This window comes from Bos javanicus, chromosome 27 (genome assembly GCF_032452875.1).
Source record: "Bos javanicus breed banteng chromosome 27, ARS-OSU_banteng_1.0, whole genome shotgun sequence".
NCBI classification, from domain to species: Eukaryota; Metazoa; Chordata; class Mammalia; order Artiodactyla; family Bovidae; genus Bos; species Bos javanicus.
Window position 1 is genome coordinate 39,148,781 of NC_083894.1, and position 9,209 is coordinate 39,157,989.

Here is a 9,209-nt window from a genome sequence, read left to right on the forward strand (position 1 = left end):
TAGCGCCTGCATTTAATACTATATTGTGAGAGGGTACACCTTGTGTCAAGTTTTATCTCCCCCTACACACACAAAGCAAAAAATAAAGGGACACAAGGAAACTTTGCAGGGAATAGTTATGTTTATTACCTTGATTGCAGTCATGCTCCCACAACTGCGTGTGTGTTTATGTCCAAACTGTGTATGATAATATCAATATACATTAACATCCAATATACATTAACATCAGACGGTATGCACTAAATATGTGGAGCAGATTCTTTACTGTCTGTGCCACTAGGGAAGCCCAGACATCAATTTACCTGAATAAAATTATTTTTAAAAAATCTAAAAAGCATGAGGCGAAACATCAACCCACAGTTAAAAGGAAACAGAGTCCTCTCTTCAGTTAAAAAGATGCAGCATGTTTCTCTCCCTCTGAGGTATGAAGGGTAAAACGCTCCTTGCAAAGATAAATCCGTACATACATGAATCTGTTTCTTACATGAGAAGTCAGGGGATTGGTTTTCTTCCTACTTACAATCATCTCACATGGAGATGTAAATGAAGAAGATGTAGATGAAGAGGTGGGTGGATGATCCCATAGCCCCAAGCACCACTTCACCGGGCCAGTGATGACTCAGTTCTCCACGGACCATGGGACTTGGTGAAGCATATTCAATGCCAGATTTAATGGGCTCTTTCAGAAATGCTGTGCTCACAGATCATGAACCAGAAGGCTGAGGAGATTACTGATAATCCACATGGATAAGCAGTAAAAATTGGGCTTCCCAGGTGGCTTGGTGGTAAAGAATTCGCTTGCCAGTGCAGGAGACATAGGAAATGTGGGTTTGATCCCTGGGTGGGGCAGATCCCCTGTAGGAGGAAATAGCAACCCACTCCAGTATTCTTGCCTGGAGAATCCCATGGACAGAGGAGCCTGGTGGGCTACAGTCCGTGGGGTCTCAAAGAGTCAGACATGACTGAAGTGACTCAGCACGAATGCAGCTTATATTAAAACTGTACAACATTCACCAGCATTTTGTTCAAAACCTGGGTCTCATCTCCTTATATTCTCAGAGCTTTCCAGCCTGTGGGTGCAGAAGCAGAAAGTAGCCGGGATATCCAAATTCAAATTCCCTGAGCTCCTGCCGCTTTTTCTGAGGCCCTGAGGAGTGCAGATTTCTCAGAGCCCTCAGGAAGGTCGGAAGAAGCCTGCAGCCCCAGGGCTTTCTGGGGCATCTGCCATGTACACCGGGCTCAGGAGTGCTTGGCATGACATGGCTGACAGGACATGACAGGGCTCAAGCTTTCTCTAATGCGTGGATAAAAATAATACCGCGCTTCCCATCCAAGTCACTTAAATCAGTGAAAAATAACCAGTCAAATCATTTTGGAATATAGTTTTACAAAATGATACTTCTTTTCTCATCTGCTATGCTCCCTGGAGGGGTGACATTGCCTCCGGTTAGAATCACCGCCTCTGTCAGGGGGTGATTCACTTACATGTGAAATCTAAAAACATGATACGAATGATCTTATTCACAAAACAGAGACAGCCTTCAAAAACTAATTTTGATTACCAAGGGGAAGAGGTGGGGCAGGGGGTAAATTAGAACTTTGGGATTAACATATACACACCGTTGTACACAAAATAACAAACAATAAGGACCTACTGTGCAGCCCAGGGAATGCTACTCAATTTCCTGTAATAACCTATATTGGAAAAGAATCTGAAAAAGAATGGACGAATGTGTGTGTGTGACTGATTCACTTGGCTGTACACCTGAAACTAACACAATCCTGTAAATCAACTACGGGAGTGCTGATTTAGTCTCGAAGTCCTTTCCAACTCTTTGTGACCCCATGAACTATAGCCCACTAGGCTCCTCTGTCCATGGAATTTCCCGGGCAAGAATACTGGAGAGGGTTGCCATTTCCTCCTACAGGGGATCTTCCATACCCAGGGATTGAACCCGAGTCTTCTGCACTGCAGACAAATTCTTTACCACTGGGCCATGAGGGAAACAAATAAACTATCAGTTCAGTTCAGTCTCTCAGTCGTGTCGGACTCTTTGTGACCCCGTGAATCGCAGCACACCAGGCCTTCCTGTCCATCACCATCTTCCGGAGTTAACTCAAACTCAGGTCCATCGAGTCGGTGATGCCATCCAGCCATCTCATCCTCTGTCGTCCCCTTCTCCTCCTGCCCCCAATCCCTCCCAGCATCAGAGTCTTTTCCGATGAGTCAACTCTTTGCATGATGTGGCCAAAGTACTGGAGTTTCAGCTTCAGCATCAGTCCTTCCAATGAACACCCAGGATCGATCTCCTTTAGAATGGACTGGTTGGATCTCCTTGCAGTTCAAGGGACTCTCAAGAGTCTTCTCCAACACCGCATTCAAAAGCATCAATTCTTCGGTGCTCAGCCTTCTTCACAGACCAAGTCTCACGTACATATATGGCCACTGGAAAAACCACAGCCTTGACTAGACAGACTTTTGTTGGCAAAGTAATGTCTCTGCTTTTGAATATGCTATCTAGGTTGGTCATAACTTTCCTTCCAAGGAGTAACCGTCTCTTAATTTCATGGCTCCAATCACCATCTGCAGTGATTTTGGAGCCCCCAAAAATAAAGTCTGACACTGTTTCCACTGTTTCCCCATCTATTTCCCATGAGGTGATGGGACCGGATGCCATGATCTTAGTTTTCTGAATGTTGAGATTTAAGCCAACTTTTTCACTCTCCTCTTTCACTTTCATCAAGAGGCTTTTTAGTTCCCCTTCGCTTTCTGCCATAAGGGTGGTGTCATCTGCATATCTGAGGTTATTGAGATTTCTCCCGGCAATCTTGATTTCTGCTTGTGCTTCATCCAGCCCAGTGTTTCTCATGATGTACTCTGCATAGAAGTTAAATAAGCAGGGTGACAATATACAGCCTTGATGAACTCCTTTTCCTATTTGGAACCAGTCTGATGTTCCATGTCCAGTTCTAACTGTTGCTTCCTGACCTGCATATAGGTTTCTCAAGAGGCAGGTCAGGTGGTCTGGTATTCCTATCTCTTTCAGAATTTTCCACAGTTTATTGTGATCCGCACAGTCAAAGGCTTTGGCATAGTCAATAAAGCAGAAATAGATGCTTTTCTGGAGCTCTCTTGCTTTTTCCATGATCCAGTGGATGTTGGCAATTTGATCTCTGGTTCCTCTGCCTTTTCGAAAACCAGCTTGGACATCTGGAAGTTCACAGTTCACATATTGCTGAAGCCTGGCTTGGAGAATTTTGAGCATTACTTTACCAGCGTGTGAGATGAGTGCAATATAAAATAAAAAATAAACTAAAAACAAAACAACAACCAAGCAATCAGCCTGTCTGTTCTGCGGCAGGAGGGGAAGATGTGTTTGTTCTTTGGTATACTGACTCACTGGAAAAGACCCTGATGCTGGGGAAGATTGAAGGCGGGAGGAGAAGGGGACGACAGAGGATGAGATGATTGGATGGCATCACTGACGTGATGGACATGAGTTTGAGTAAACTCTGGGAGTTGGTGATGGACAGGGAAGCCTAGCGTGCTGCTGTCCGTGGGGTCACAGAGAGTCAGACACGACTGAGGGACTGAGCTGACTGAACTGATCACATGCTGCTAGACAGCGCCTCATATAGTGCTGCTTGGACTACAGAGCTTCTCAGAAAACAGCCAACCCTACACAAGGCTCTGGCATAGATCCGTGGTCCCCAGTGCTGCAAGGCCATTACACAGACGTGCGAGTCAATGCAGTCCTAGGGGTGCCACTCACACGTCAACCTCCCACCTCTGCTGGATGCTCCTGCTCAGGCCCGATGGACAGCAAGCTGCCCTCTTCTTTCTGGGGCCTGCCCCCTGGTACAGGCACACACACTGCTTAGAGTGGCCTCTTCTGAGTGGAAACCAGTCCACGCAAAGAGATGCTCCAGGTCGTCTGCCATCCTCAGTGCATCAGCAGACACAGAGATGTCCCCACCGCCCACCGCTAATAAGGGCCGTGACACAAATGCCCTCCCCTGCCTCCCGAAGAGAGGCATCAGCTGCTGACCCACCGTGGAGTGCGGCTCGTACATGTGCCTTGCTTTGTCGACATAATGTGTTCAGAATTTGGAAACCAGATTTTTAAAGCAGGGCTTAATTTTTACATTTTCACCTGTGCCCACAACTCACTGTTTTCTTATTCCATATGCATTTATGGTGCTTGCCTGGTCTTTGAAAGCCTTGTCTCTCTCTCTCTCTCTCTCTCTCTCTCTCTCACACACACACACACACACACACACACACACCACCCTTCCCCCCCCTCCCCCCGCGGCAATTCTGAGAAGAGGACTGGGTCTATGTGGTCTTTGGTTGCACTATAACATTCTATAAAACAAGAATGTTCACATAACATTTTGAACAAGGCTCCAGTTTTAAAAGTCTACGCTTTTATCAAACTGTTCTTTGGAAATTTTATTTTCATGTTTAGCACTAGATTTATACTCAAAATGTCTCCCTGCAAAGAGGTTTAGAATTTATGAGGATTTTCCAATCCCCTATAGCATCAGAGTATAGAATAATCATAATGAATTTTTTATGAAGCTACTCTTTACTCTGAACTTTTACGGAAGAAAAATAATACTAATATGTATTGAGTACATACTGCATGTCAGATCTTTTATTATCATATTTAATCTATGAAATAATCCTATAAATACAATCATGTCCCCATTCTATGTGAAAAGAATCTAGTGAACAGAGAATTTATGAGTTTACCTAAGTCCACATATTAAATGAAGGTTCACAAAGACTAATTAGCTTAATTCTAGAATCCATATTCTTAATAAGCACCCTATTTTTATATCATCCCATTTATCTTCAGTATAATTCTGTAAGGTTCATATTACTGTACTCATGTGAGGAAACAAAAGCTTAGGAAAATTAATGTATCCAATGTGTGTGTATCTATATATAGACACACATGTACAGAGCCTAAGGGAAAGGCAACCCACTCCAGTAGTCTTGCCTGGAGAATTCCATGGACAGAGGAGCCTGGCAGGCTATAGTCCATGGGGTTGCAAAGAGTTGGACACGACTGAGCAACTAACACACACACACATGCACACACACACACACAGTGTTGAGTATGTATTGAAGCCTAAGTCTGTCTGATTCCAAAGTTGGCGCTCTTGATCACAATGATAGATCCCTTGCTTAATCTCTAGCCCTCTGAAGTTTCTATTTCAAGTCTTCCATTAACTTGAAAGATATTAACAAGATAGGAGGGAAATGCACCCTGTCTCATTTAGAATCTCCTCTAGCATATAGAACCATAAGAGAAAAATATGTTTCTTTGTGCTGCCTCCACAAAACCATTCAACTGGTTGGGCTATGGACCATTCAACTGGTTGGGCTATGGGTGCCTGTAAAGGGCAGTGAAAGAGTAAATGCATAAACAGGACTTTCTTTTGTTCACACCCCACTGAGCTGTACAGTAGGGAAAGCAATCTACTGAGAGTGTAACAGACCAGGGTGTGAATTTCACTGTAAGCACTTACCAGTTGTGTCATCCTGGGAAAAATTTTTTTAACCTCTGTAAGTTTCAGGTTCTGCATCTACAATAAAGCCTTGTAACAAAACTCAGTTACAACAACAGACATTTATTCTTGTGTTCATAGTTTGTAGGTCCACCGCAGGTTGGCTGATTTGGAGAGGCTCTGTTTCAAGTGGTTGGTGAGCTGGGATCGCCTCCTCATTGTGGGTTTAACTCAGAATTTCTCTACATGGGTCACTTCTGGGGTGTAGAATGAAGGCACTCAGCCGTCTTGGGGAAGCTCTTCACATTGGAATAGGCACAAGAAGACATATGCAACATCAAAAACCAGGCCCATGCCTCTGGTTGCATCACAGACACTGAGCATTCCATTGGCCAAACTAAGTCACATGACCAACCCCAACATCTATAGAGATGGGCAACATACAAGGGGGATTTAAATATTTGACTATCATGATTTCCTTTTACATAAAATGGGAATACGCATTAATTTTAAGAAATGTAGCTCCTTCCCAGCTAGAACCATAGAGAGCGCAGAAGAGAAGAAAAAGAAGGTCCTTGCTATGCCAGAAACCATTAAGAAAAAGAATTTCATAGAGCTTAAGCTCCAGCACCTGAGAAAGAATTGTGTCCAAAAGATGCTTCAAAAGGCAAAGAGAAAGTTTATCTGTGAAAAAGCTAAGCATTTTCATAAGCAATACAGGCAGATGAACAGAACTGAAATTCAAAAGACTGGGATGACACAAAAAGCCAGCAACTTCTACATACCTGCAGAACCCAAACTGGCCTTTGTCATCAGGATCATAGGTATCAGCTGTGTGAGCCCAAAGGCTTGAAATGTGTTTCAACTTCTCTGCCTATGTCAGATCTTCAATGGCACCTTTGTGAATTGCCAACAAGGCACCTTTGTGAAGCTCAACAAGGCTTCAATTAACACACTGAGAATTGTGGAACCATACATTGCAGTTGTTGTTGGTATTTAGTCACTCAGTTGTGTCTGACTCTTGGCAACCCCATGGGTTGCAGCATGACAAGCTTCCCTGTCCTTTGCTATCTCCCAGAGTTTGCTCAAACTCATGTCCATTGAGTCGATGATGCCATCCAACCATCTCATCCTCTGTCATCCACTTCTCCTCCTGCCCTCAATCTTTCCCAGCATCAGGGGCTTTTCTAATGAGTCAGCACTTCACATCGGGTGGCCAAAGTATTGGAGCTTCAGCTTCAAAATCAGTCCTTCCAATGAGTATTCAGGGTTGATTTCCTTTAGGATTGACTGGTTTGATCTCCTTGCTGTCCAAGGGACTCTCAAGAGTCTTCCCCAACACCACAGTTGGGGTGTGGCATCAAACAATTCTTTGATGCTCAGCCCTCATGATGGTCCAACTGTCACATCTGTACATGACTACTGGAAAGACTATAGCTTTCACTATACTGACCTTTGTCGGAAAAGTAGCATCTCTGCTTTTTAATATGCTGTCTAGGTTTGTCGTAGCTTTTCTTCCAAGGAGTAAGCGTCTTTTAATTTCATGGCTGCACTCACAACCTGCAGTGATTTTGGAGCCCAAGAAAATGAAGTCTGTCACTATTTCCAATTTCCCCCATCTATCTGCACAAAGTGATGGTACTGGATGCCATAATCTTAGTTTTCTGAATGTTGAGCTCTAAACCAGCTTTTTCACTCTCTTGATGCTTTAGTTCCTCTTTGCTTTCTGCCATTCAGTTCAGTTCAGTTCAGTCGCTCAGTCGTGTCTGATTCTTTGCGACCCCATGAATCGCAGCACGCCAGGCCTCCCTGTCCATCAGCAACTCCCAGAGTTCACTCAGACTCACGTCCATTGAGTCAGTGATGCCATCCAGCCATCTTATCCTCTGTCGTCCCCTTCTCCTCTTGCCCCCAATCCCTCCCAGCATCAGGGTCTTTTCCAATGAGTCAACTCTTCCAATGAAGTGGCCTAAGTACTGGAGTTTCAGCTTTAGCATCATTCCTTCCAAAGAAATCCCAGGGCTGATCTCCTTCACAATGGACTGGTTGGATCTCCTTGCAGTCCAACGGACTCTCAAGAGTCTTCTCCAACACCACAGTTCAAAAGCATCAATTCTTCAGCGCTCAGCCTTCTTCACAGTCCAACTCTCACATCCATACATGACCACAGGAAAAACATAGCCTTGACTAGACAAACCTTTGTTGGCAAAGTAATGTCTCTGCTTTTGAATATGCTATCTAGGTTGGTCATAACTTTCCTTCCAAGGAGTAAGCGTCTTTTAATTTCATGGCTGCAGTCACCATCTGCAGTGATTTTGGAGCCCCCCAAAATAAAGTTTGACACTGTTTCCAGTGTTTCCCCATCTATTTCCCATGAAGTGATGGGACCAGATGCCATGATCTTCATTTTCTGAATGTTGAGCTTTAAGCCAACTTTTTCACTCTCCTCTTTCACTTTCATCAAGAGGCTTTTTAGCTTCTCTTCACTTTCTGCCATAAGGGTGGTATCATCTGCATATCTGAGGTTATTGATATTTCTCCCAGCAATCTTGATTCCTGCTTGTGTTTCTTCCAGCCCAGCGTTTCTCATGATGGACTCTGTATAGAAGTTAAATAAGCAGAGTAATAATATACAGCCGTGACGTACTCCTTTTCCTATTTGGAACCAGTCTGTTGTTCCATGTCCAGTTCTAACTGTTGCTTCCTGACCGGCATACAGATTTCTCAAGAGGCAAGTCAGGTGGTCTGGTATTCCCATCTCTTTCAGAATTTTCCACAGTTTATTGTGATCCACACAGTCAAAGGCTTTGATATAGTGAATAAAGCAGAAATAGATGTTTTTCTGGAACTCTCTTGCTTTTTCCATGATCCAGCAGATGTTGGCAATTTGATCTCTGGTTCCTCTGCCTTTTCAAAAACCAGCTTGAAAATCTGGAAGTTCACAGTTCACGTATTGCTGAAGCCTGGCTTGGAGAATTTTGAGCATTACTTTACTAGCATGTGAGATGAGTGCAATTGTGCGGTAGTTTGAGCATTCTTTGGCATTCTTTCTGCCATTAAGAGTACCCAAATCTGAAGTCTGTAAATGAATTGTTCTACAAGCATGGTTATGGCAAAGCTAAAATAAGTCAATTTCCTTGACAGATAATGTGTTGATTGTTCAGTCTCATGGGAAATATGGCATTATCTGCATGGAGGATCTAATTAATGAGATCTATGTAGCTGGAAAGCAGTTCAAAGCAGCCAGCAGCTTCCTGTGGCCCCTTCATGTCTTCTCCATGAAGTAGAATGAAGAAAAAGACCACCCATTTTGTAGAAGGTGGAGATGCTGGAAACAGGGAAGAGCAGATCAACAGGCTTATCTGAAGGATGAACTGAGGTATCTACCAAGATTATTTTTGCAATCTGATCAGTTAATAAACAGTGATTGCTTAAAAAAAAAAAAGATGTGATAATAGAATGGTTTGTAAGGTATGAAGAACCATCTAAGAGTAAAGTACTATAATTACTTTTTCAAAGAGAAGCACTAATAGTCACAGAATGTGTTTCTATTTTGAGAGAAGTTGGTATTTTGCAAAACAATATGCCAGTTCTCGCCCAGGGGATGATAGCTGCTCAGCCCTTTAAAGTAACTGGTGAAAATGTCATTTGCAGACAATAGGCTGTGTCTGCCAAGCTTGGCATTTTGATGG

The 9,209-nt window shown here is 43.5% G+C and overlaps 1 pseudogene; it reads left to right on the plus strand.

Moving 5' to 3' along the window:
* The first annotated feature begins 5,443 nt into the window (after positions 1-5,443).
* Positions 5,444-8,981, plus strand: LOC133240078 (large ribosomal subunit protein uL30-like; annotated as a pseudogene).
* Positions 8,982-9,209: the final 228 nt, after the last annotated feature.